The sequence below is a fragment of the Mus musculus genome, chromosome 13 (assembly GCF_000001635.26).
Source record: "Mus musculus strain C57BL/6J chromosome 13, GRCm38.p6 C57BL/6J".
Lineage (NCBI taxonomy): Eukaryota > Metazoa > Chordata > Mammalia > Rodentia > Muridae > Mus > Mus musculus.
Genome location: NC_000079.6, coordinates 78,209,249 through 78,236,830, shown reverse-complemented (window position 1 = coordinate 78,236,830; position 27,582 = coordinate 78,209,249). Strand labels below are relative to the sequence as shown.

General features: G+C 41.5%; 1 long non-coding RNA gene across 1 annotated transcript in view; it reads right to left on the bottom strand.

Annotated features, from left to right (window-relative positions):
• Positions 1-266: 266 nt before the first annotated feature.
• Positions 267-27,582, bottom strand: part of A830082K12Rik (RIKEN cDNA A830082K12 gene) — a 38,548-nt gene continuing 11,232 nt past the window's right edge. Inside the window, exons 2-3 of the long non-coding RNA NR_045195.1 lie at positions 5,418-5,613; positions 267-2,169 (exon numbers count right to left, since the gene is read on the bottom strand). This is a non-coding gene — a long non-coding RNA (RIKEN cDNA A830082K12 gene). The remainder of the gene's footprint in view (positions 2,170-5,417; positions 5,614-27,582) is intronic.

The following is a 27,582-nucleotide window of genomic DNA, read 5'->3' as shown; positions in this document are numbered from 1 at the left end:
TATATTCGCCTCTGTTTTACCCCAGGTCCTTCCCAATTCACTTTTACTTTATGCCTGCTTCCTAGCAAGTATAAACTTGCCTCTGTTTTATCTGAGGTCCTTCCCAAACTCCTGGGGTCATAAGTTTCACTTACCGTGAACTTACCCTGCCAGCAAACACTGACTGCTGAAAGTTCTGAACTCATTGGTGGGGGAATTGGTTCCCCATATGGGCCACCATTTGTTGCATCTACTCTCTACCAGCAAGAACAACACGACCACCAGTTCTTCTAACAGTAGTTTATTCAGCAATCTTCAGTCTTCATCTCTCTCCCTCTTCATCTCTTCCCCCCTGAACCCCAGGCCTCTCACTCTTATATACTCTCAGCCCCCATCCACTCACGGCAGGCCATGTCACCTCACCAGGCACGTGGCTTCAGCCAATTAGGGCGGCAGGGGCACATCTCCACCAAATATGGACTTGTTTACACCGCCAGCATCATGGTGCACCTGCACAGTTCTCACGATGGTCATGGCTTATTTTCAGGTGTATGAGGAAGTCAGGTGCAAGTCATAAGACTTAGTCACAGTCCCAGGCGCCATATTGGGACTACTGCCACACCCTCTCCTCACAGAACTGGGGGTAGCAACCAGAAAGTCCCAAATGCCAGGAAAGCAAGAGCCTCCCAGGACCCCATGGGGATGACATTAGCTGAAATGCCCCACAAAGGGGAATGAAAACCTGTTGAGACCATATCTCGAGGTTAGGCATGGCATCCCACTTGAGGGATGGGACCACCCACCCATCTCAAAAATTTTAACCCAGAATTGCTCCTTTCTGAGGGAAATACAGGGACAAAAAGTGGAGCAGAGACTGAAAGAAAAGACCTTCCAGAGGCTGCCTCACCTGGGGATCCATCCCATATGCAAACACCAAACCGAGACACTATTTCTGATGCCAAGAAGTGCTTGCTGACAGGAGCCTGATACAGTGTCTCCTGAGAGGCTCTGCCAGATCCTGACTATTACAGATGCTGGGGCTCACAGGCAACCATTGTTCCGGGACAATTAGGACTACACAAAATAACCCTGACTTGAAAAAGAAAAAAGGGAAAAAAAGCTTCATGCAGTTTAATACAGCACTTTTAAGAAGGGACTTGGAAGTTAGTGGGTCAGAGTTTGAATCTTACATTAGATCTAAGAAGATAATGATACTTTATTACCACAACCATAAAAGAATTATTCTCACAATTATGAACTCAAATTTATACATTAAATATATCTTATAATAATCCTGAAGTCTAGTTCCAGCATAAAGATTTACTGTAGACTAAAAATTAATATTATAATAAAATCAATAATAAAAATTCTGAGACAAGTTATCAAAAAAATTTTAAGCAATAACAATTTTTCAAGTGTGTGTGTCAGTGTATATATGTGTGTGTACATATAGTGTGTTTGTGTGTTTTCTGTGTGTGTGTGTGTGTGTAAAACTCATTTTGTAAAGTCTAAAGATTAATATAAGGCCTCAATCACCCTCCACATTATCTTTTTAAAATATTTTGAGATTTCATTTATTTTTATGTGTCTGAGTGTTTGTTTGACTGAATGTATGTCTATGCACAATATATGTGCAGTGTTCACTGAGGATATAAGAAGGCACTAAATCCCCTGAGACTGGAGTTACAGATGGTTGTTGGCTGCTATGTGGGTGCTAGGAGTTGAATCCACGTTCTCCTCTGAGAGATCAGTCAGTGCTACTTTGCCACCTCTCTAGCCCTTTCACCTTATTTTTTTGAGATAGGTAGTTCTCTCAGCACATGAAGCTCACCATTTTGGCTAGTCACTGACCAGTAATCCCCCATTCAATAGCAGAATTGTGGTTTGAAGCACATGACAACATCTGGCTTTCCTGTGGGGTCCTCAAGTTTATGCCACAAATAGTTTACCCGGCAGGCATCTGCCCACTCCTCAGATCTTCCTTTTTCACTCTTACTTTGATTGCATACACTCAACCAATGAAGCATCATACTTCACTATCCCAATAGGGAAACATCAGACAGAGTAGTCTTCATAGCATCTCCAATGCATAAAGTAGGGATCCGTTTCCAGTTGTGTCAACAGTGGAAATTAACCTGCTGCTTGGTTTCTTCTATTGCCAAAGCTCCTTCCTCAACAACAGCTTAATATCTGTAAAGTGGATGTTGCCAATGTCACAGGGAAAAACAAAAAGATAAAATGATTATTATAGAATAAAATTTTCCTTTGGTTCCAAACCACTATATTCTGATAAACTTTTTTAAAAATCAAAGAAATGTTTAAAAATTGTCTTATACATAAAATTTTACACTTGTGTTTACTCTGGAACATTTGTTATACTCTAAAATATCATTGATTAAAATATAGAATAATCAACCCTAACCACTACCCCCAACTGAAAATTTTCTCAACTGTCTTAAAGGAAAGATTGTTTCTGACATGTGGAACCAGATGTGTCTAATGGTGATGCTCAAAGCATGGATGCAAGCCAACTCACATCCCTTGTCACCAATAGCAATAACTGTGGAAATTACAGAATATTTTTGTTAATGTTAGCAATATTCTCAATAGCATTAAATGCAATATGACTACAACCAAAATTACTTTGACATTTCCCAGAATTCTGAAAAATATTCCCACTTTTCATGCAGAAAAAGTACTTTAATTTTTAGCTACTTATTCACTCTCCTTAGTAAAGAAGTTGTGTAATAATGTGTTCCTACCAATTCTTGAAATAGAATTTTTCTGGTTTCCACATGAAACTCAGCAAGAAGAAAGACCAAAGTGTGGATACATCAGTCCTTCTTAGAAGGGAGAACAAAGTACCCATGGAAGGAGTTACAGAAACAAAGTGTGGAGCAATGACTGAAGGTATGACAATCCAGAGACTGCCCCACCTGGGGATCCATCCCATATACAATCACCAAACCCAGACACTATTGTGGATGCTAACAAGAGCTTGCTGACAGAAGCCTGTTATAGCTGTCTCCTGAGAGGCTCTACCGGTGTCTGACAAATACAGAGGTAGATGGTCACAACCTGTGGGGAATTGGGCTATGCAAAGACAGGCTGGTCTCCAGTCGAGCTGAGGTATGAACCCCAAAGGATGATAATTCACCTTCATGACACAGTAGGCATTCCCTCATGCTCCTGGAACTCTGGCTCCTGCCTAAGTTACCGCCCCTCACAGTCCCCACAGAGAAGGATGGCTAGAAGTCATGTAGGCAATGGCCCAAGCTTCTGACCTTCAGGCTAAACTTCTCCCCAGTTACCTAGCAACAGTAAAGACCATAAAAGGAGCTGTTAGGCCCCCACCTCACTCTCTTATGCTCTTACTTCTTACTCTCTTGCTTCTTATCCCTAACTCTCACCTCTCTCTCTTCTCTGTCTTCTCTCCTTCCTCCTCTCTTTGTCTTCTCCTCTCCTCTCCTCTCTCCCTCTTACTCTCTTTCTCTCTAGCCCTCTCTCTCTCTCTCTCTCTCTCTCTCTCTCTCTCTCCCCTACCTTCTCTCTTTCCCATTGCCTTTCTACAATAAAGCTCTAAAACCATAGAGAGCCTCTGCTCATCAAAATCTATTGCACTCACTCTCACCAGTGTTGGGAACCTCTCTTCCCTCATCCCTCTCTCTCATAACCCCCGGTGGCTTTAGCAAAGTAGCCGGGGGCTCCCAGGTAGGGCTGCCCCTTGCCACCCCCCAAAGAGTGGGTCAGAGGCTTAGATGGCGATCCAGGGATGAGTGGAAGGTAGATAGTAGCCTTCCCACACCTGACTGACCAGAGAATAGGTGGAACTCTGGTGGAGAGTGGGTCTTCCCCTTCCCCCTCCTTCCTCAGGGCCCCTTTTTAGTTCCCAACAGTTGGTAGCAGAGGATGGTTTGGACCATTGACTATGTGACTTCTAGACATGCTTCTTTTGTGGGGGCTGTAGGGCGCAGTAACTTAGGCAGGAGCCAGAGCATGAGGGAACGCCTACTGTGTCATGAAGGTGAATTATCTCCCTTCAGGGTTCAGACCTCAGCTCGACTGGAGACCAGCCTGTCTGTGCATAGACAATTCCCCACAGCAACCAACCATTGGAATGAGCACAGGGTAAGGAGCTAGAGAAAGAACTCAAGGAGTTGAAGGGGTTTGCAGCCCCATAGGAGGAACAACAATATGAACTAACCAGCAACCCCCAGAGCTCCCTAGGACTAAACCACCAACCAAAGAGCACACTTGGTAGGACTTATGGCTCCAGCTGCACATGTAGCAGAGAATGGCCTTGTTGGTCACCAATGGGAAGAAAGGCCCTTAATCCTGTGCCCCAGTATAGGGAAATGTCAGGACCAGGAAGTGGGAGTGGATGGGTTGGTGAGCAGGGAGGAGGAGAGAGGAGATAGGGGGGTTTTGGAGGGGAAACCAGGAAAGGGGATAACATTTGAAATGTAAATCAAGAAAATATCTAATAAAAAAGGAATTTTTTTCATGAGGGTTGGAAAGAGGAGTAGACATTACTAAAAAACATTATGAGTAGAATTAATATTATGCCTCTGTATTATATAAAAGAACAATATATTCAAGTGAAACTGTTAGAAACCCTTCAGAAGCAGTAAAAAATACAACTCAAAATCACAGTTCTAGGAGCACACAGTTTCAGGATAACAGCAGCATCAATATTTTTTTGTTTGTTTTTTTTTAAAGATTTATTTATTTATTATATGTAAGTACACTGTAGCTGTCCTCAGACACTCCAAAAGAGGGCAACAGATTTCGTTAAGGATGGTTGTGAGCCACCATGTGGTTGCTGGGATTTGAACTCGGGACCTTCGGAAGAGCAGTCGGTGCTCTTAACCACTGAGCCATCTCACCAGCCCAGCAGCATCAATATTATTGAAACAATTGTTTCAGAAAAAAATTGAAAGATCAGATGAACAGATCCCAATTCTCTAACATTAGTAACTAATGAAGTAGAATGTACTGTCATGGGGACTGAATTTATATGTTCTAAAACGTTTCAGATAGTTGGCATTTGGAGTAAGCCAATATGATTCTATGTACTTTATAATGTAATCACATAGGAGAACATTAGAAAGACAAACTTTTGATCAAAAGCCTGTGACCCTTAGGAGAACCTATAATTTTTTTTAAATGGCTAAAAATCAATAAAATTGGTTTTTGTTGTTGCTTTTTCTTTTGCTTGTTTGTTTGTTTCTTTGTTTGTTTTCAAGACAGGGTTTCTCTGTGTAGCCCTGGCTGTCCTGGAACTCACTTTGTAGAGCAGGCTGGCCTCGTACTCAGAAATCCGCCTGCCTCTGCCTCCCAAGTGCTGGGATTAAAGGTGTGTGCCACCACCGCCTGGTTAATAAAATTGTTTTTTAAACATCAAAATAATTTTGTCTCAACTATGTGTAGTTACTTACAAAAAGAAAAGGCTAAATTATAGCTAAGGTCCTCAGTTAGAGCAAGCAGAGTTCAGTGGAAAAGTAGAGCATCACACTAGGTCACAGCAATGGCCATACATAAAGCCTTGAGTTCCTCTTGCAGGCACAAACAAGGAGCATTCAGCAGAACTATTGAAACCATCTGCAGCAATCTGCTACACCATTCCATGGCCACCTGCAAACAAATAAGTTCGGTTAGCTTTAAAGCACTGCAAAAACATGGTCAGTCATAATTGCATGTTTAAAAGTATTTTGGTATATTCTCTTTATCAACAAAGTCTTCATAATGTCCCTCTATCATCCTTCAAATGACTGAAACTGGGAGTTCTCTATAAGGCTACAAACTCTGAAGATGGTTTTTCATTTTGATTTTCAATTTCTACAATATATGGCTAAGCTCTAAACAAAAGTCTATATTATCAAAATATATTATATACATGTATGTATGAAATTTTTGAATAATAAATTAAACATGTTATTTTTTGTGTGGTAAAATGAAAGTCTAGCAGAAGTTAAAAATATAAAACCTGGCCTCTGTATTATCCTATAATCAGTTCTAAAATGTGTTTTATATATAATACTACAGACACTAAAAGAAAGAAGTCAGGTTTATAATAAACGGTTCAGGGAAACAATATTATTTGAGATAAATATTAAGAAAGTACTTGCTGACACTCAGGAGAACAGGCCCTGTACCTGAGTACACAGTTTCAGGATAATAGCAGCATCAATATTATTGAAACAATTGTTTCAGAAAAAAATTGAAAGATCAGATGAACAGATCCCAATTCTCTAACATTAGTAACTAATGAAGTAGAATGTACTGTCATGGGGACTGGATTTATATGTTCTAAAACGTTTCAGATAGCTGGCATTTGGAGTAAGCCAATATGATTCTATGTACTTTATAATGTAATCACATAGGAGAACATTAGAAAGACAAACTTTTGATCAAAAGCCTGTGACTCTTAGGAGAACCTATAATTTTTTTTAAATGGCTAAAAATCAATAAAATTGGGTTTTGTTGTTGTTTTTTCTTTTGCTTGTTTCTTTGTTTGTTTTTTTAAGACAGGGTTTCTCTGTGTAGTCCTGGCTGTCCTGGAACTCACTCTGTAGAGCAGGCTACTGGGTAATACAGTAGAGCTAACCCTGGTATGAGGAGAGCAAAAAAGATGGCTCTACCATTTGTCTGATATGCAGTGACATGGACAAGGGAGATATTCTCCCCTCGTGCTCCTTGCTACCTACAGCAGGCAGAAGAGCTGGCCCCAAAGTCATCAGATCAGGAGAGCTATCCCTGCCCCTCAGCTACTGCAGCACTCTAGAAAACAGGCCCCAAAACTTGTCTGTCATGTAGCGGCATGGGTGAGGGAGAGATGTCCTCTACAACCCTCACTCCTTGCTACCTACAGCAAGCAGAAGAGCTGGCCCTGGGGTCATGAGAGCAGGAAAACAAGCCCTGCAACCTCACCTGGGCAACAGGAAAGAGTTGGCCCTTGTTGCCAGGATTGAAGGTGAGCTGAATCTGCTGCAGCAATTGGGAGAGCAGGCCCAGCACCTCACCTGAGCAGCACAAAAGAGTTATCCCTGACAGTGTGGGTGTAGATTAGCTATTCCTAAGGACATGAGAGCTGGAGAGCTGGCACTGCCCCTTACAGACAACAACATTGGATAGGCCAGTCAGAATAGGACAGAAAAGCTTATCTCTGTGAGGTGGGTTCATGACAGCGAGAAGGCTGACAAGCCTAGGAACCTCTCAAGACCAGATCTAGGACTTTGAATTGGCCCACCCCAACATCTACCACATCAGTGAACTGCTGGAGCTGTGAACAGGGTGGTCCTACAAATTCTAAACTACAGAATCTCCATGGGCAACAACAGGGTATGTGAGAGGAGTCCCAGTGAGGATCCAGTATTGATGGCAGAAGTCAGAGGCCTTGGACAAGACCAAGGAGTCATTACAATGAACTTTTGCAAGCAAAGACATCTAGGCAAAAAGGTATAGGGTGGAAGGCAGGTACAGGGAGGGGGAGATGAGTGGGATTGGGATATGTGATGTGAGATTCATAAAGAACCAATCCAAAGTTAAAAGAAAGGAAAGAAAGAAGAAAGGAAGGAAGGAAAGGAGGAAGGGAAGGGGGAGGGAAGAATGGAGGGAGGGAGGGCAAACTTGCTGGAAAGAGGAATAAGTAAGACACAAAGCCTTCTTAGTGGAGGAAGGAGTGAAGGTATGGCAGTGTAAAAGACTACCCTGTTATCTGAAAACATCAGGTAGCTTTGGGAAAGTAGAAGATGGGATAAGAAAGACATGAGAAGGATTGTGGAAATGCCCAACAGACCAAAAAGCTAGAATGTTTTCCTCATAAAGAAGTTAAGCCAGTAGAATAATGTGAGTATTAAAAATGTCCTGGCAAGAGCCTAAAAGTAGGAGGTACAAGACTGATGACAAGGAGCTCAATCACACAATACAAGGCTGATTTAGCCTACTGATGCTTGGAAATACAGTGACCCAACTCATCACCAATGACCATCAAGCTAATTACACAATGGGTCTCATATTCAGATACATATTTAGAATACTATGGAATCTACCTTATTTTAAAGAACTGTTGTGGCATAATCTTCAATGAAAAGTATGTCAAGAACTTAAACAAGTATTATATGATGATTTAGAAATATTAATAATGTCTATCTCTGCTTATTAGAGCTATGTGTCATGATTTTCTGATTAGAGATACAGTACAAATACTAAATGCAGGAGTTATATTGTAGGTGTATCAATTACAGTTAAATGCCACAACTCTGTATTTTGATTACTTCTGGTTTTCTGTAATCATCTCCGTCTGTCAAGGGAAAGAGACGTTTCCATGATGAGGGGTGAGACTTTCACTTATCTGTGGGTAAAAGGACAAATATTTATAGAGCACTTAGGGATAATGCTGATTTAGTGGCAGTTGTAGATTCTTCTCTAAGACCCATAATTTCACTACCTCAGGGTAGCTGTTTAGGTTTCCCTCTTATTGAGTGGGTCTTAAGTTCAATTAGAGAACTGTTGCTTACCAACAAGGTATATGTATCACTACTGTACCCTTAAAGTAATGCATGCCATTCTGGTCATTGTTATAGTGCATAAGATGCACAGCTGGGTCTGGGCAGGACTGGCAGTTCTTTCCTCCTTTGGAAGCATGTGTGACACTTTCTGATACTATGCAAGCTTGGGAAACACTTTCAGGTTTCATACAGTGTGAATCCTCTGTTCCTATGTCGGAAATGCTTGATGTCTTCAGCAATGGGGATTTACTTTCTGCCTTTGAGGGTAACCAGGGACAACAGAAATAACCTAAAATGTTTTGGAAGTCTCTTTGACAACAACAGCCAAGAATTCATAAATGAATCATCATATGTGGTGTTAGGGCTTTGGTTATGCTCTGGATCTTGGGGGGAATTGTCTGTCCAGAAGGAAATTCTTCCTTTAAACTATGTATGTATATATTTTTGTAAGAATAAACGAGTCCTGTCTCATAAACAAATATTTATATATGACTCATCTATTGGCATACACTCATAATTGGCCCAATATTTTCATAAACTTCAAATTTATATATAAAACCACAACTAAAGAACTTTCTAATATACTACCTCAGAAACATTAACTATTGTTAATGGAATACTTTTTATTCTCTCAGATGATGTCCTAACCACTAGTACCTGTGATTGTGACCTTATCTGAAAATCGAGTTTTTACAAATAATCAAAATCAAATGAAGTCATTAGAGTGAATTCTGGTCCAATATCACTTACATGCTTAAAAATAATGAAACATGGACATAGAAACAAACAAATACTAAAGCACATGAAGATGAAGGAAGAGACCAAAGTAGCACACCAAAGATTGCCAAACAGCCTCCAGGAAGGACCGCAGACAAGAACAAATTCTCCCTCACAGCCTGTGAATGCCCCAACCTGCTGACACCCTGACTGTGCTGCTAGCCTTCAAGACTGAGAATAAAAAATCATCTCTGTTGTTTGGACCATTAAGTATGCATGACTTTTAGAGCATGAGAAAGAAAATATACGTTTTTGGCAAAACTTCTTTTACTCCCTGAAGGTCAAGATATAGGACACAGGAAAGAAAAACTTAGGATTTAAAAAAAAAAGTGGTAGAATGGAGTGGGGTCTGTGGCAGAGAGAAGGATAACTAAAGGCTCAATGGATGCAACAAGTATGGGTGCACAGTTAGCTGATAAAGGAGCTTATAAATAGAGCCTATCCTTTGCCTGCTGGAAGGCTTGAGCCACCACCAGGACAACCTTGCCCCATGTCCCTGCAGGCCCAGCTTAAAGAACTACAAGAAAACACAACCAAACCGTTGAAGGAATTGAACAAAAATATCCAGGATCTAAAAATGAAAGTAGAAACAATAAAGAAATGACAAAGGGAGACAACTCTGGAGATGGAAAACCTAGGAAAGAGATCAGGAGCCAGAGATGCAAGCATAACCAACAGAATACAAGAGATAGAAGAGAGAATCTTGGGCACATAATATACCATAAAAATCATTGTTACAACAATCAAAAAAATGCAAAATGCAAAAAGATCCTAACACAAAACATCCAGGAAATCCAGGACACAATGAGAAGACCAAATCTAAGGGTAATAGTTATAGAAGAGAGTAAAGATTCCCAACTTAAAGAGCCAGTAAATATCTTCAAAAAGTATAGATGAAAACTTCCCTAACCTGAAGAAAAAGATGGCCACGAACATGAAAGAAGCCTACAGAACACCAAATAGATTGGATCACAAAAGAAATTCCTCCTGTCACGTAATAATCAAAACACCAAATACACAAAACAAAGAAAGAATATTAAAATCACTAAGGGAAAAAGTAACATATAGAGGCAGACCTATTAGAATTACACCAGACTTCTCACCAGAGCTGATGAAAGCCAGAAGATTCTGAGCAGATGTCAAACAAACCCTAAGAGAATAAAAATGCCAGACCAGGCTACTATACCCAGCAAAACTCTCAATAATAATAGATGGGAAAACCCAGATATTCCATGACAAAACTGAATTTACAAAACACCTTTCCACAAATCCAGACCTTCAAAGGAAAGTAAATGAAAATTCCAACATAAGGAGGGAAACTACACCCTAGAAAAAGCAAGAAAGTAATCTTCTTTTAACAAACCAAAAAGAAGCTAGCCACAAAAAACATAATTCCATGTCTAACAACAACAACAAAAAAAACCAGGAAGCAACAATATTTTTTCCTTAATAACTCTTAATATCAATGGACTCAATTTCCCAATAAAAAGTCCTAGACTCAAATGGATGGACCTGGAGAGCATCATCCTGAGTGAGGTAACCAAATCACAAAGGAACTCACACAATATGTACTCACTGATAAGTGGATATTAGCCCAAAACTTAGGATACCCAAGATATAAGATACAATTTGCTAAACGCATGAAACTCTAGAAGAATGAAGACCAAAGTGTGGACACTGTGCCCCTTCTTAGAATTGGGAACAAAACACCCATGGAAGGAGTTACAGAGACACAGTTTGGAGCTGAGACGAAAGGATGGACCATCTAGAGACTGCCATATCCGGGGATCCATCCCATAATCAGCTTCCAAACGCTGACACCATTGTATACACCAGCAAGATTTTGCTGAAAGGACCCAGATATAGCTGTCTCTTGTGAGACTATGCCGGGGCCTAGCAAACACAGAAGTGGATGCTCACAGTCAGCTATTGGATGGATCACAGGGCTCCCAATGGAGGAGCTAGAGAAAGTACCCAAGGAGCTAAAGGGATCTGCAACCCTATAGGTGGAACAACATTATGAACTAACCAGTACCCCGGAGCTCTTGACTCTAGCTGCATATGTATCAAAAGATGGCCTAGTCGGCCATCACTGGAAAGAGAGGCCCATTGGACACACAAACTTTATATGCCCCAGTACAGAGGAAAGCCAGGGCCAAAAAAATGGGTATGGGTGGGTAGGGAAGTGGGGGGGAGGGTATGGGGGACTTTTGGGATAGCATTGGAAATGTGAGGAAAATACATAATAAAGAAAAAAAAAGAAGAAGAAGAAAGTCCTAGACTAACAGCCTGGATACTTAAACAGGATCCATCATTTTGCTGTACACATGAAACCCACCTCAGTGACAAAGACAGACACTACTTTGGAGTAAAAGGCTGGAAAACAATTCTCCAAGCACATGGTCCCAAGAAACAAGCTGGAGTAGCCATTCTAATATTGAATAAAATCAACTTTCAACCTAAAGTTATCAAAAAGGATAAGGAAGGACACTTCATACCCATCAAAGGAAAAATCTAACAAGAAGAACTTTCTATTCTGAACATCTAAGCTCCTAATACAAGAGCATCCACATTCATTAAAGAAACTTTGCTAGAGCTCAAAGAACACATTGCATTGCACACATTAATAGTGGGAGACTTCAACACCCCACTCTCAGCAATGAACAGATCATGGAAACACAAACTAAACAGAGACAAAGTGAAACTAACAAAAGCTATGAAGCAAATGGATTTAACAGATATCTATGGAACATTTTATCAGAAAAAAAAAAAAGAATATATCGTCTTCTTAGCACCTCATGGTACCGTCTCAAAAATTGACCATATAATTGGTCACAAAAGAGGCCTAAAATATACAAGAATACTGAAATAATCCCATATACCCTATCATATCACCATGGACTAAGGCTAGTCTTCGATAACAACATAAACAACAGAAGCCCACATACACATGGAAGTTGAATAACACTCTAGTCAATGATAACTTTGTGAAGGAACAAATAAAGAAAGAAATCAAAGACTTTTTAGAATTTAAAGAAAATGAAGCTACGCCATACCCGAACTTATGAGACACAATGAAAGCAATCCTAACAGGAAAAACTCATAGCTCTGAGTGACTCCAAAAAGAAAATGGAGAGAGCATACACTAGCAGCTTTACAGCACATCTGAAAGCTCTAGAACAAAAAGAAGCAAATACACCCAAGAGGAGTAGAAAGCAGGAAATAATCAAACTCAGGGCTGAAATCAACCAAGTAGAAACAAAAAGAATTGTACAAAGGATCAACCAAACCAGGAGTTGGTTCTTTGAGAAAATCAACAAGATAGATAAATCCTTAGCCAGAATAACTAGAGGGCACAAAGACAATATCCTAATTAACAAAATTAAAAATGAAAAGGGAGACATAACAGCACAAACCAAGGAAATCTAAAAAAAAAAAAAAATCATCAGATCATACTACAAAAGTCTATACTCAACAAAACTGGAAAATCTGGATGAAAAGGACAATTTTCTAGATATAATCAGTTACCAAAGTTAAATCAGGATCAAAAAACCCCTAAAGAAATTGCAGAATTCATTAGATGTCACTCAACCAAAAGCAGCCCAGACCAGATGGGTTTAGTGTAGAGTTCTATCAGGCCTTCAAAGAAGACCTAATACCTATACTCCTGAAACTATTCCACAAAATAGAAACAGAAGGTACTCTACCCAGTTCGTTATATGAAGCCATAATTACTGATACCTACACCACACAAAGACCCAACAAAGAAAGAGAACTTTGTGGAGCCGTGATAGGCAGCCTATTTTTGTTGAATAAGGCTTGCTCTGGCAACCAAGTAGAAAACTCTACAGGGGACAGAAAAGCGAGCCACATTCCCAGAGTCAGATGCCTGATACCACAGAGCCCCCAACTCCATAATTCTGTGACTATAAGTCACACAGTCAATGTCCCAAGCTTCTGGCATTCTAGCTAGACTCCATCCCCACAGTTACCTGACTATAGTCAGGTATCCTCCTCCCCACAGTTGCCTGATAGCCCAGCCCACTATAAAAGAGGCTGCTTGGAAAGATAATGTGTGAACTTGGTTCTGTCGTGGAATACTTTCATTTCTCTTGGTCGGATTGCAAGCTTGTACAACCACTCTGGAAGTCAGTCTGGCGGTTCCTCAGAAAATTGGACATAGTACTACTGGAGGATCCCGCAATACCTCTCCTGGGCATATATCCAGAAGATGTTCCAACCGGTAAGAAGGACACATGCTCCACTATGTTCATAGCAGCCTTATTTATAATAGCCAGAAGCTGGAAAGAACCCAGATGCCCCTCTACAGAGGAATGGATACAGAAAATGTGGTACATTTACACAATGAAGTACTACTCAGCTATTAAAAAGAATGAATTTATGAAATTCCTAGGCAAATGGATGGACCTGGAGGGCATCATCCTGAGTGAGGTAACCCAATCACAAAGGAATTCACACAATATGTACTCACTGATAAGTGGATATTAGCCCAGAAATTTAGGATACCCAAGATATAAGATACAATTTGCTAAACGCATGAAACTCAAGAAGAACGAAGACCAAAGTGTGGACGCTTTGCCCCTTCTTAGAATTGGGAGCAAAACACCCATGGAAGGAGTTACAGAGACACAGTTTGGAGCTGAGACGAAAGGATGGACCATCTAGAGACTGCCATATCCGGGGATCCATCCCATAATCAGCTTCCAAACGCTGACACCATTGTATACACTAGCAAGATTTTGCTGAAAGGACCCAGATATAGCTGTCTCTTGTGAGACTATGCCGGGGCCTAGCAAACACAGAACTGGATGCTCACAGTCAGCTATTGGATGGATCACAGGGCCCCCAATGGAGGAGCTAGAGAAAGTACCCAAGGAGCTAAAGGGATCTGCAACCCTATAGGTGGAACAACAATATGAACTAACCAGTACCCACTGGAGCTCATGTCTCTAGCTGCATATGAATCAGAAAGTGGCCTAGTCAGCCATCAGTGGAAAGAGAGGCCCATTAGCTGTGCAAACTTTATATGCCTCAGTACAGGGGAATGACCAAGAAGTGGGAGTGGGTGGGTGGGGGAGTAGATGGGGGAGCAGGTGGGGGACTTTTGGGATAGCATTGGAAATGTAAATGAAATAAATATCCAATAAAAAAATAAAAAATAAATAAAAAAGAGGCTGCTTGGCCCCTTCTCGCTCTCTTTAAGCTCTCATCTTTCTTACTCTCTAGCCCTCCTTCTCTCTCTCCCTTCCCCCCTCTCTCCACGTAGCCATGGCCATCCCCTCTGTCTTTCTACCTTCTCTCTTTCTCCCTGCCTTTCTACAATAAAGCTCCATAGAATGTCTCTGCTGATCAAGGTCCGCCATGCTTGAACAATGGGATAGGCTTTCCGGTAATGAGCTGCTTCTAACCTCCTGCAGTAAGGGCTTCCTGCACTCCAGCCACAGAATGGACAAAGGACTCTTGCCCCTGTGGGAACCACACAGTGCCTCCCTCTCCCCCTGCCCTCTTCTCCCTCCAATCCTGGGGCTGGCGGAGCCACCCCCGGGGACTCCATTCTGTTCTCAGCTCTTCTGCAGTGTCCAGCAGTGCCTGGGATGCCCCAGGCTGAGATCCTGATACCTAGGATTGTCCATTGTCTACCACCTGCTGAGCTGGGGTCCATTGGCTTCACCCAACCAGACACCCAACCAGGGCTGCCTGGAAAGCTTGCAGCACTCCTTCCACCTCCACTCTCCCAGAGCACAAGAACTCTGGCAGAATGCCAGTTTTCCCCCACTCCCTTTATCCCCCTGGCACCCACTGCCCCGAAGAATTTCAGACCAATTTCCCTTATGAATATGGAGGCAAAAATACTCAGTAGAATTCTCACAAACTGAATCCAAGAACACATCAAAATGATCATCCATCATGATCAAGTAGGCTTCATCCCAGGGATGCAGGGATGGTTCAATATACAGAAATCCATCAACATAATCCACTATATAAACAAACTCAAAGAAAAAATCATATGATCATTTCATTAGATGCTGAGAAAGCATTTGAAAAAAATCCAACACCCATTCATGATAAAAAGTCTTTCAAAGATCAGGAATTAAGTGTCCATACCTAAACATAGTAAAAGCAATATACAGCAAACCAGTAGTCAACATAAAACTAAATGGAGAGGAAGTTGAAGCAATCCCACTAAAATCAGAAACTAGAAAAGGCTGCCCACTCTCTCCTTACCTATTCAATTTAGTACTTGAAGTTCTAGCCAGAGCAATTCGACAACAAAAGGAGAGCAAAGGGATACAAATTGGAAAGGACGAAGTCAAAATATCACTATTTGCAGATATGGTAGTATATATAAGTGACCCCAAAAATTCCACCAGAGAACTATTAAACCTGATAAACAACTTCAGTGAAGTAGCTGGATATAAAATTAACTCAAACAAATCACTGACCTTTCTCTACACAAAGGATAAACAGGCTGAGAAAGAAATTAGGGAAGCAACAACACCCTTCACAATAATTACAAATAAAATAAAATACCTTGGTGTGACTCTAACTAAGCAACTGAAAGATCTGTATGATAAAAATTTCAAGTCTCTGAAGAAAGATGTGGAAGAAGATCTTAGAAGATGGAAAGATCTCCCATGCTCATGGATTGACAGGATTAATATAGTAAAAATGGCTATCTTGCCAAAAGCAATCTGCAGATTCAATGCAATCTCCATCAAAATTCCAACTCAATTCTAAACAGAGTTAGAAAGGGCAATTTGCAAATTCATCTGGAGTACCTAAAAACCTAGGATAGCAAAAACTATTCTCAATAATAAAAGCTTCTGGGGGAATCACCATGCCTGACCTCAAACTGTACTATAGAGCAATTGTGATAAAAACTGCATGGAACTTGTACAGTGACAGAGAGATAGATCAATGGAATAGAATTGAGACCCAGAAACAAACCCACACACCTGTGGTCACTTGATCTTTGACAAAGGAGCTAAAACCACCCAGTGGAAAAAAAAGACAGCATTTTCAACAAATGGTGCTGGTTCATCTGGCAGTCAGCAAATAGAAGAATGCCAATCGACCCATTCTTATCTCCATGTACAAAGCTCAAGTGCAAGTGGATCAAGGACCTCGGCATAAAGCCAGATACACTGAATCTAATCGAAGTGAAAGTGGGGGAAAACCTCTAACACAGGGGAATTTTTCCTGAACCGAACACCAATGGCTTATGCTCTAAGATCAAGAATCGATAAATGGGACCTCATAAAATTGCAAAGCTTCTGTAAGGCAAAGGACACTGTCGATAGCATAAAAAGGCATCCAACAGATTGGGAAAAGATCTTTACCAATCCTACATCTGATAGAGGGCTAATATCCAATATACAAATAACTCAAGATGTTACACTCCAGAGAACCAAATAACCCTATTAAAATGGGGTACAGAGCTAAACAGTGAATTCACAACTGAGGAATACCTAATGGCTGCGAAGCACCTAAAAAAATATTCAACATCCTTAGTCTTCAGAGGAATGCACATCAAAACAACCTTGAGATTCCATGTCACACCAGCCAGAATGGCTAAAATCCCTTTAATCCCAGCACTTGGGAGGCAGAGGCAGGCAGATTTCTGATTTCAAGGCCAGCCTGGTCTACAGTGTGAGTTCCAGGACAGCCAGAGCTACACGGAAAAAACCCTGTCTCAGAAAACCAAAAAACAAAAACAAAACAAATACAAACAACCAAACAAACAAAACTCAGGAGACAGAAGATGCTGGCAAGGATGTGGAGAACAAGGACCACTCCTCCATTTCTGGTGGGATTGTTAGCTAGTACAACCATTCTGGAAATGTGTTTGGCAGTTCCTCGAAAAACTGGACATGGTACTACCTTAGGATCCAACGATATACCCAGACGATGCTCCAATATGTAAAAAGGACACATGCTCCACTATGTTCATAGCAACCTTATTTATAATAGCCAGAAGCAGGAAAGAACCCAGATGTCCCTCAATAGAGGAATGGATACAGAAAATGTGGTACATTTACACAATGAAGTACTGTGCAGATATTAAAAATAATGAATTTATGAAATTCTTAGATAAATGAATGGATCTGGAGGATATCATACTGAGTAGGTAACACAATCACAAAAGAACACACATTATATGCACTCACTGATAAGTGGATATTAGCCCAGAAGCTCGGAACACCCAAAAAACATTTGCAAAAACAATATTTGCAAAACACATGAAACTCAACACGAAGGAAGGCCAAAGTGTGGATACTTCAATCCTTCTTAGAAGGGGGAACAAAATACCCATGGAAGGAGTTACAGAGACAAAGTGTGAAACAGAGACTGAAGGAATGACCATCCAGAGACTTTCCCACCTGGGGATCCATCCCATATACAACCACCATACACAAACACTATTGTAGATGCCAACAAGTGCTTACCAACAGGAGCCTTATATAGCTGACTCCTGAGAGGCTCTGCCATTGCCTGACAAATACATAAGTGAATGCTCACAGCTATCCATTGGATGGAGTACTGGGTCCCCAATAAAGGAGCTAGAGAAAGGATCCAAGGATCTGAAGGGGTCTGAAGCCACATAGGAGGGACAACAATATGAACTAACTAGCAATCCCAGAGTTCCCTGGGACTAAACCACCAACCAAAGAGCACACATGGTGGGACTCATGGCTCTAGTTGCATATGTAGCAGAGGATAGCCTTTTTGGTCATCAATGGGAAGAGAGGCCCTTGGTCCAGTGAAGGTTCTGTGCCCCAGTGTAGGGGAATGCCAGGTCCAGGAAGCAGGAGTGCGTGGGTTGGTGAGCAGGGGGAGTAGGGAGGGGATAGGGAGTATTTGCAGGGGAAATCAGGAAACGTGTTAACATTTGAAATGTATATAAAGAAATTATCTAATAACAATAATAATAATAATAATAATACATACATACATACATACATACATACATACAAAGTCATTTCTAAGGTGAACATAGAATAAGCTCAGAAAAAAAAAAAAAAAGGACAAATTAATTAGAGCCCTGAGTGGAAGAACTTATCAAAGACTAGATACCAGTGTGGAAAGAGAGTTGCAGCTGTCCCTGTTTTCCTGGTCCAATTACATTAAAGAACTCAGAAGATTAATTGAAAACGAAGAGAGTAGCAGAAACTATCTTAGTATCTAAACTATCATTCTTTCCGGCAACTTTTTCTAAAAAATACAAGAGGGATTCAAAGGCTCTGGGGGACACACAGTCTTCTATATGAGCTTTTTAGGCTGATGTAACCTCACTATTTTCCCCCTACAGAAGTATTAAATATTTGAGGAAGAAACCTTTCTTCTCTGGCCCCCACCATAGCCTCTCTTTCTATAGCAGTCCTTCTCCTTGAGAACCATCTCTAGAGCATGCAACCATTATACCACAGAAGAGGAAATGGGTTCCCAAGCTGGGATCTTGCTTTGACTTGCTGTATGTATGTTCTTATTCAGGCTAGCCAACTTCGCTAAGTTCTATCATTACTTTTTTTTTTTACTTTGCTTAATATGGAGGACATATGATTATTTCTATTTTCTACATATGGCTACAATAACATCAGAAAACAACTTCATGGAAAAAATGGTAAAGCAGAGAAATGCCTAGTCAGAGGTGATTAGACATTCTAACAGCAGTCACAGATCCAACATTTTTAATTTACTTACTTAAGTACAAATCACTGATATCACATTTTAAACTACAATTTTTAAGGCAAATAGATAATAATCACCAAACCTAAGACAAAGTCATGTCAATAGAAGACATATGAGAACATATTCCAGAGGGCTTCAATTTTATTGGTAATATCTTATTTCCCAAGCAAGTTTAGAGTAAATTAATATATATACCTATAATCATACCTATACATTCAATCATTTTATATGAAATACTTTTTAATCATCTTTTATGTAACCACCAAAGCATCTGTAACCGAAACCTAAAATAAATGAAAACACTTCTCTGGAATTTTAAACACCAATGAGAATAGTTCTGCGTGGTTTCAAACATTCTCCTGCTGGACTTGAAAGGTAAATATTGCAGTAGAGATGCAGTTCAGCAAGCATGCGCTCAGCATGTGCTAGAGCGTGGGTTCTGCCATTAGCAATACATCTTCAGTGTAGTTATCCTCTTCCCTGAGTATGAAATATGCTGTATTAATTCTGCTCTTCCATTACAGTAAAAACAAAAAGTTCACAAAAGTCAAAAAGAAGACAAAACAAGTTATATTGGTAGCTTGATAAACCAATTTAAGAATAGTGAGACCGAGCCTCGCGGTGGTGACACACACCTTTAATCCCAGCACTTGGGAGGCAGAGGCAGGCGGATTTCTGAGTTGGAGGCCAGCCTGGTCTACAAAGTGAGTTCCAGGACTGCCAGGGCTACACAGAGAAACCCTGTCTCGACACCCCCCCCCACCAAAAACAAAAACAAAAACAAAAACAAAAACAAAAACAAAAACAAAAGAATGGTGAGACAGATGATGCCCAGTAATATGTACTCTAAACACATACCTGGGAAACGGAAACATGTGAGAGTAACATCTGAAAGCCTTGTTGGTTGTTTTTATTAAGGCAAGTCACAACTGCAATAATTTATCTTAAAGAAAGCACAGGTCCTTGTAGCTTCTACCTGGAACCTATCTGTAAAACCCAAGTGCCTCTGATATAGCTGAAATTTTCCAACAAGAAAGTGTAGATCATTTAGCAGAATATATTGACTATATACTACCATAATGTCTCATGATGCAGACATGGAATGGAAACAGATGTTCCATTTTCCTCTCAGCAGCACACAGGAAAAGTGTAAATTTGCTGATGCAGCATGGGCTACCACCTCATCATACTAGCAGGGGGAAAAGACATTAGCTCATGACAATATTAGTTTTTACTACACAACTAATTGCATAAAAAGTATAACTTGAGATCATTAAATCAATATAATTTTCAGCACTACAGAAAAGAAATAAGTAGATTTGTATAACCAGCCTCCCTATTTCATATCTGCAACTGGAAAAATATTTCTGAGATACTAAGTGTATGCAAAATACTAGCTACCACTGGTTTCAGAACACAAGGAAAAGGAAGTTGTCCTGCCATCTTGGCTCATAAACTAAAATTCTGCATTTGCAGAGACCCTTTTTTCAGGGTGTTGGTATGATGGCTAGAACTTTTCTTAAAAACTGCATTACAATCGGTGCCAAAGGTCTACGAAGCAGTCTGAGCCTTCCGTGTGAGTTGTTACTTTTCTCTAATAATATATTATGTAGAAATAGCCATATGTGAATAAAGATTTGTTTTAAATCCTCAACTTTGTAATAATAAAAAATTAGAAATCTCATTTCTCCAAAAGTCCAGCAATGATTAATTACAGTGCATGTGTTAAAACATCATCAAGTCAGTATAAATCACTTTAATAATAATTTAATCATATTTAAATTCTTGGAGGAAACTAGGTTGGAAAAACACACAAAAATGTCTCTTTAATTTTTACAAATTCTCTCTTAGAAGGAGACACTACCTTTTGAATCAGAAAACGTTATGAGTTTCTTTTTTCTTTAAATATTGTATTTCTGTGTTTTAATACAACTGTCAATGTCCAGAGTTTCCAAAATATTTTTGGATCAAATAATTCTACCCCAAAAAAGTCCTATGAGGAAAATTGACTTAAAATTACATAATATGCTTTTTAATTTTTAAATCTGGCAGAGAAAGAAAAGCATTTGCAAATCACATAGATAATATACATTCTTCCCTTAGATAAACAGGTGAGCTACAAATTGTAAAATATTTATAGCATAAACATAAGTGTTTACTTACAATATACATGTTCTGCTATATGCCATCAATTCTAGAAATTTTTCCATTAAAAGTGTTTCTAAAGCCAATTAAGTAGCTTATTAACTGCTCTTCTCTCTATGCCAATAAAAATATTTGCCACAGCTTTCTCAGGACTCTTGGTTCCCTTGTTCTATTTTACAGGAAGGAGCTGATTTGTCTTAGACTGTTACTGTCCATTACTTCTACAAGTCTTGAGGAAAGGTGGGAAGCAGCAAATTCTGGCAATCTGCCTAAAGAGAAATCAATGAAACAAATTAATCCTTGGCTGGCCGCAATGACACAGTAATCCATCATTCAGAGCTGCTTTCTATACCAAATCAGAGAGCAGCAGGAAGAGCCCTGGGGGAGAGCACAGACAACAACTTCACCAACACTGGGAAAACACTGAGAATCAGTTTATTTAAAGAGGATAGATTTCCGTTGATCTCCTGTTTTGTCAAATAAATATTTTTCTTCCACAGTGTGATGAACCTGAGTCATGACTATATCTTTAGAATTTGGTACCAAATATTCTAGCCTACACTGAAGGGGGGTACATGTTTTAATAATTTGCATTATTAATTAATATGGTCGAATAGCTGACATGTAATCTTGCCTTTTCCATCTAACTTCCACATGTTAGAAGTGTCCTATTCTCAGCTGGATTTAACTGTAAATCTACATACAAATCTACAACTTATATAATATTTCCTAGTAAACCCCATAGAAGGTGTTTCTTTATGCCTCAGATGCAATGTTAAGGACATATGTAAAATTTTAAGTGCTATATAAAGTTTAAAGAGTTTAAATTTTTAATCACTTCTTTTCCTTACAGTGTGAATTTCACCAAGCAAACCAGGTTGTATAAATAAATAGCATTTTAATGTGATATATAATTATTTTGTTTATAATCATCAACAGTGCTGAGAGATATATGTGGCTTCTTTTTAAAACAAAATTGTTACAGTCAGTGTCTACTGATACATTCCCGTTCAGTTATACAGAAAGCATGCACTGGGGATATACTTGTCTCAGGCTGCTAGATTAGTATGCATGAAACCTTAAATTTGATATGTAGCACCTCAAAACAAACAAACAAAAACATATGATCTAAGTTTATATTTTTTATGTACAAATCTATGCACAAAAGAATTACTTAGCTAATGTGTCCTAAGGAAAAGTAATGACGTCACAGCACAGTGGTATTGTTCCTGGCAGTCATAATTACTGAGGTTACACATGAAGATTTAGTGAGATATTAAATAACTAAGCAAATAAAAACAAAAATAAATTTAAAAATCCCTAAGACTCCGGGATGTTGAAACTGTAGAATACTTACTTTATCAGATTAAATAAATGCTAACTCCCATTGTGTTTCTGAGTGGCATCTTAAATCCCAAGGTCTGTAACCATTTGATCACAATTCCTGGCCATGCTGATGCATTTTTAATTCAATGCATGAATCTAGTAGTTATTGATTTAATAAGGTTAGGGGAATTACATTGTTGCTGATACTGATGAACTGTCAACAATTTAATCTAGTGAAATCTTACAGAGATATGTGTGTTAAGGGATGGGAGAGGGTGAGAGGGAGCAGTGTTCACCTATGTATAACCACTCACTATTCATGGCTGTTGCAAAAGCCAAAATGGTTCTTTTCCAACCGCTTTGAACTCCAGATAGTTTCTTTTCCTACGGATGCTGAAGTGAAGGCTATGTGCTCTGGCGTGTGACTTGGCAGAGGTCCCTTTAAAACTGAGGGGAAAAGATTGGCCCACACTTACCTTCTAGCCTCTCCTTGTACTGTTGGGTTTTGTTTTTCTAACAGAGCTGTCCAGCCTGGCCTTGAACTCACTATGGGCCCAGGCTAACTCCTCCTCAATCACTCTCCTGAATTCTGGATCCTTATCAGTTTTAAGAAACACACACACACACACACACACACACACACATACACACACACCTCACACATCTCACACATCTGAACATTGTCACCTAACAGAATTTTAAGTAGTTACTGTCCTTCCTTCCCTGGATCCTAACATTTCTACAGCACTACTAAGCACACAGAAGGACTGAACACAATGGGAGAAATTTCATTTTTTTAAAGGCAGTTCTGACAAAATAGAATCAAAGAAAAGGTTTTTAAAGTGAAGTCAGGATCAGAGACTGAGCAAACACCTGGGCTCCTGGGTACTGGGTAATAGATCCCCTGTTTGTGTGCTTAGTTCCCCAACCTGGTGCCTGGGAAGCACATTGTGCCCCAGGTTTTCCCTGACTTTGAAGAAATGGCTAATGTACGGGAGTGCTGCGGCAGGGGTCACTAAAGCTATGCTAATTGTAAACCTAATTGCTTCAAGAAGTCTTGCCTCTAAACAGAGAGAACCCAGTTGATGGAGTCAGTCTGTTCCTAATAAAATGAAGAAGCACTGAATTAAATTCCCAAGGAAGGCACTATAAAAGTTTCTACAGTGTAACCAAATGACTTCACCTATGCTATTACCTCTGAGATGACATCTTTGAAAGAAAGCAGACCCCAGTTGGGCTCCATATTCATGAATTGGCTGTGCTTAGGCCTGTAAATCTGGATTGATTTAAAAAGGCTTCTTCATCCTTCCAATCAGATGAAGTCACTGTTAATTAGATGGGTTTTTTGTTAACACTGTCACTCTCTCTGTATTACCTGCTCACACTTGCAGCCCCACTAGTACAACATCTGGAAAACCAGTTCTGCAGTCAGGTCTTCCAACACTTTGGTTGGAAGATGGTGTTTCTGTTCCCCCATCCCATCCCTGTCTGGAGGAAGATGCTATTCAATGTATTGGTGTACAGTAAAAATTATCTTCCTAAACTGAGAGATCATAAAGCGACCTCTGGAAACACTCTTAAGATTTGGTATGCTATGAATGACACTGAAAGTTTGTCCGTGTCACCCTAATCTTCAGATAGATGCTTTAATGTATAGGAGGAGGAGCCCACAAGATAAAAAGACATTTGTCACCACGCCTGTCTACCTGAGTTCGAACCTGTGGAAGGAGAACTGAATCCTGAAAGTTGTTCTCTGACCTCCACACAATCCAGGCATGTGCACTACCACACACGAGGCGGGGTGGGAGGGAATCGATATTAAAAATAGAAGGCCATCATTAACTTCCACTAGCTCTTCTGCTTCTTAAACCCAGGATCTTCCTTAAAATGAAAATTCTGCTTTGAGGTTCTACAACCGTGCCCTCCTACGGGTTTTTCCTCCCTTCCAACACCATTGACAGGCATGTTGCATCTTCAGGCAGCCCTCAAGAGCTGCGAGGCCCCCAAGCTTTGGCCAACACCCAGGCAATGACTTGCAAAAGCAGTTTCAACCGACAGCGGGTCGACTGGGCAGCTTACACTTCCGTGGGGCCTATTCCTAGGCACTTAGCAAGAATGACCCGAGGTCCCAGTGAGCCCAGGGACCCGCACCGGGTTTGGGGAGCGTGCGCCACCCACCCACCCCCCTACACACACACACCCTCGGCCAGGCCACGGTTCCTTCCAGAATACCCCTGAGCAAGCTGCGGACTTTGTCATTGCAAGGGTTAACCTGTCGGTGGCCTTCAGTGCCACCAAGACCATGGCCTGTTAATGCCCTGCGGCAGCCTAGCACGAGGATCTCTAGCAGGAGACTCTGGCAGTGCTTGGCCGGGCACTCGCACTCAGCACCTGGTGATGACCCTGTGACAGAGGCAGGATGAGGACTTCCCTTGCAGAAGCAGCTCTTGGCAAAATGGAATTTGAGACTACAGTTTCCCAGGCCAGGAAGGGAAAGCTTAGTCCTCAGACCGAATAATTCGGCCCAAGGGCCTTCCTTTTGTGGGTTGAGGTTACACAGGAGAGTAAGGACCCTTGGCTGTGAGGAGAAGGAGCCTGAATTTGCCTACACCGAGATCGCAAGGATCCACCTCCCTCCACCCCACCCCACCCCGTGGACAAGGGTGCTCAGCAGCCAGGTCAGGGCCTCCCAAAGAGCATTGGGCCTTTGAGAGGCCTGGATACCCTGGCCAGAGCCGGTCTTCAGCCAGAACCCACCCCTCCCCAGCTTCAGGAGAAGGGTGCATCTGAGTAGGAGTCATCAGGCAGGCCAGGAATTTAGGCTTAGGACCTTGGGTGAATCGGGACAGAATCACTCTAGGTGAGGTTGGACAGCGACCCGCAGAAGGATGGAATCACGCCAAGAAAACACACACTTGGAATTAGGATTCTTAATTTCAGGTCTTGAAATTCTTGACCTTGAAGATTTCCTAGCCCCGCAACATATACTTCCTCCACAAGAGGATTTGGGGAAAGTCAGTTTCTTAACATTCTTTGGTCCCTGTTGTGTGTGCTTAAGGTAGACAATAGCTACAACTTAAACACCTGCGATTTCTTACAGCAACCCAATTTGAGGAGTGATTTCTCCTTCTGTGTGCAGTGCGAGTGTACCCTGGAGCATTAAGGTAATTCCTCTCGAAAGGGTGCAACAAGAGGTTTGCACAAACCAGCTAAAGTCACTGCTGCCCTTATCCTGGGCAAACAGAAAAGGAGACCCGATTATCCACCCCCTTTTCTTAAGGTGCTAGTGTGAACCTTACTCAGTCTGAGCCTAGTTAACATTCCTTTAACCCTAAAGATCCATCTGGAACTACGCAAAGGGAAATTGGGCCAAAAAAAGGGAAGCTACTGAAGAGAGGGTAGTTGAGCTGAGGTCCTAAGCCGAAACTGCTCAGGGTTTGCTTTGACCCAGCTTTGGGACCTGCCTCCAGAGCAGATAAACTCTCGAGTGTCTGGTCTCAGGGCTCTGGGAGCCCCGGACCTAGACGTGCTCAGGGCTGCTGTGTCCCAACTCTGCATTTGGGGGCGGCTTGCGCACACACGCACTCTCACACGGCGCGTGCTCCTCGAGACCTTCTAAGGCTATCCGAAGGACAGAATTCTGTGAGGTCCCGCAGAGCACCCACATTCGACCCTTACTCAGGCATCAGACCGGAGGGCGTCCCGGCCTGCGGAGGCTGGCAGACGTGAGGCAATCCAGAGCCTAGCAATGGACAGCATCTCCGGGTCTCTAGCTTCCTCACTGCCAATCAGACCTTCCACACTTGACAACCTTAGCTCACTAGGCTGCCCTTCCCTCCCAGCAGCTACTGGAAAACACTGGGCCGGACTGGCCTGAGCGCCGGCTGGCTCCCGAGAGCCAGGGCACTTAGGCGCTTCCCCAGGTAGGACCAGCTCAGCGCACTTTCCCAGCCTGACCCGCTCTTCCTCCTCCCACACACTCCCTACCGAGCGAGGACCCGCGGGTGTTTGGGGTGGTTGTTGTTCTTTTAAAAGTATATTAAAGGATCATTGGCGTCTCCCTGTCAAGTCATTACGCCTTTATCCCCATCAATTAAGCACACCTCAGAGGACTGCTATTAAGAGCTAAATTGAGCTGCAAAAGTAGGTATCCCGTTTCAGGCAGATGTTGTTATCTCCCGCTGAGGCACGGCCAGCCGGGCTCTACCTCCGCTTCCCTCTACCGCCCTAGTCAAGCTGAACGCGGCTTCCCGCGCGCAGCGAGGAGGCAGAACCGGAGGTCGCAGCCAAAACAACGCGCCGGTGCTAGGAATGGACTCTAGCCCATCTCAAGCTCTGTGCAAGTCAAGAAGTGTCTACAGAGTTGAGTAGAGGACGACGCCAAAAGCTAGCTGAACGGGTTTCTTTTTTCTTCTTTTATCTTTTTTCTCAGAGAGGTGGGGAATATCTGTTAATAGCTGGCTCCCAGCTGGGGATGCAGGAGGAGGAGATTGCGATAGAGAAAGCAAAGGAGTCAGTGTGCCTGGAAGTCCGCTACTGGGTACTCCGCTTCCTCCTCCAGCCTCCCCAACCTGCTTCCTGGGTAGCAGGTCCCCTGAATTGTAGATCAAAGCGCGGTGCAGTGGGGATGGGGGATTTGAAGCTACAGAATCCGGAACAGAAGGGTGCGTTTAAGACAAAGGAAAAAGACTTGGGACTCCTGTGGCCTTCCACCCAGATGTGTCTTTCCATCCTTTCTCAGTCCAGACACTTTAAGGCACCACTGTCGCCCGCAGCTGGGAGACCTTGGAGCGCTAAGGAAAGAAACAAAGGGACATGGCCCTTACTGCAGTTACAAGGTTTCTTTCGTGACACTATCCACAATAAATTAAGCCAAGGCTAAAGGAGATTAATTTCCCAACATAATCCAATTAAAAGATTTCTAAACTAATCTTTTACGGAGAAAAAAAAAACTTAAAAGATGTACGGTTAAGGGGGTGGGGAGTCTGGTGGTGATGATAGTGATTTATCTCCTTCACACTGAACGCAAGCAGAGGACGTTTGCTCTTCATATGCAGTTTGACCAGAGCACCGGTTGGCGTTGGTGTCTCCAGTCCAACCTGAGCCTTCCAGAATCATCTGCCACACTAACCTA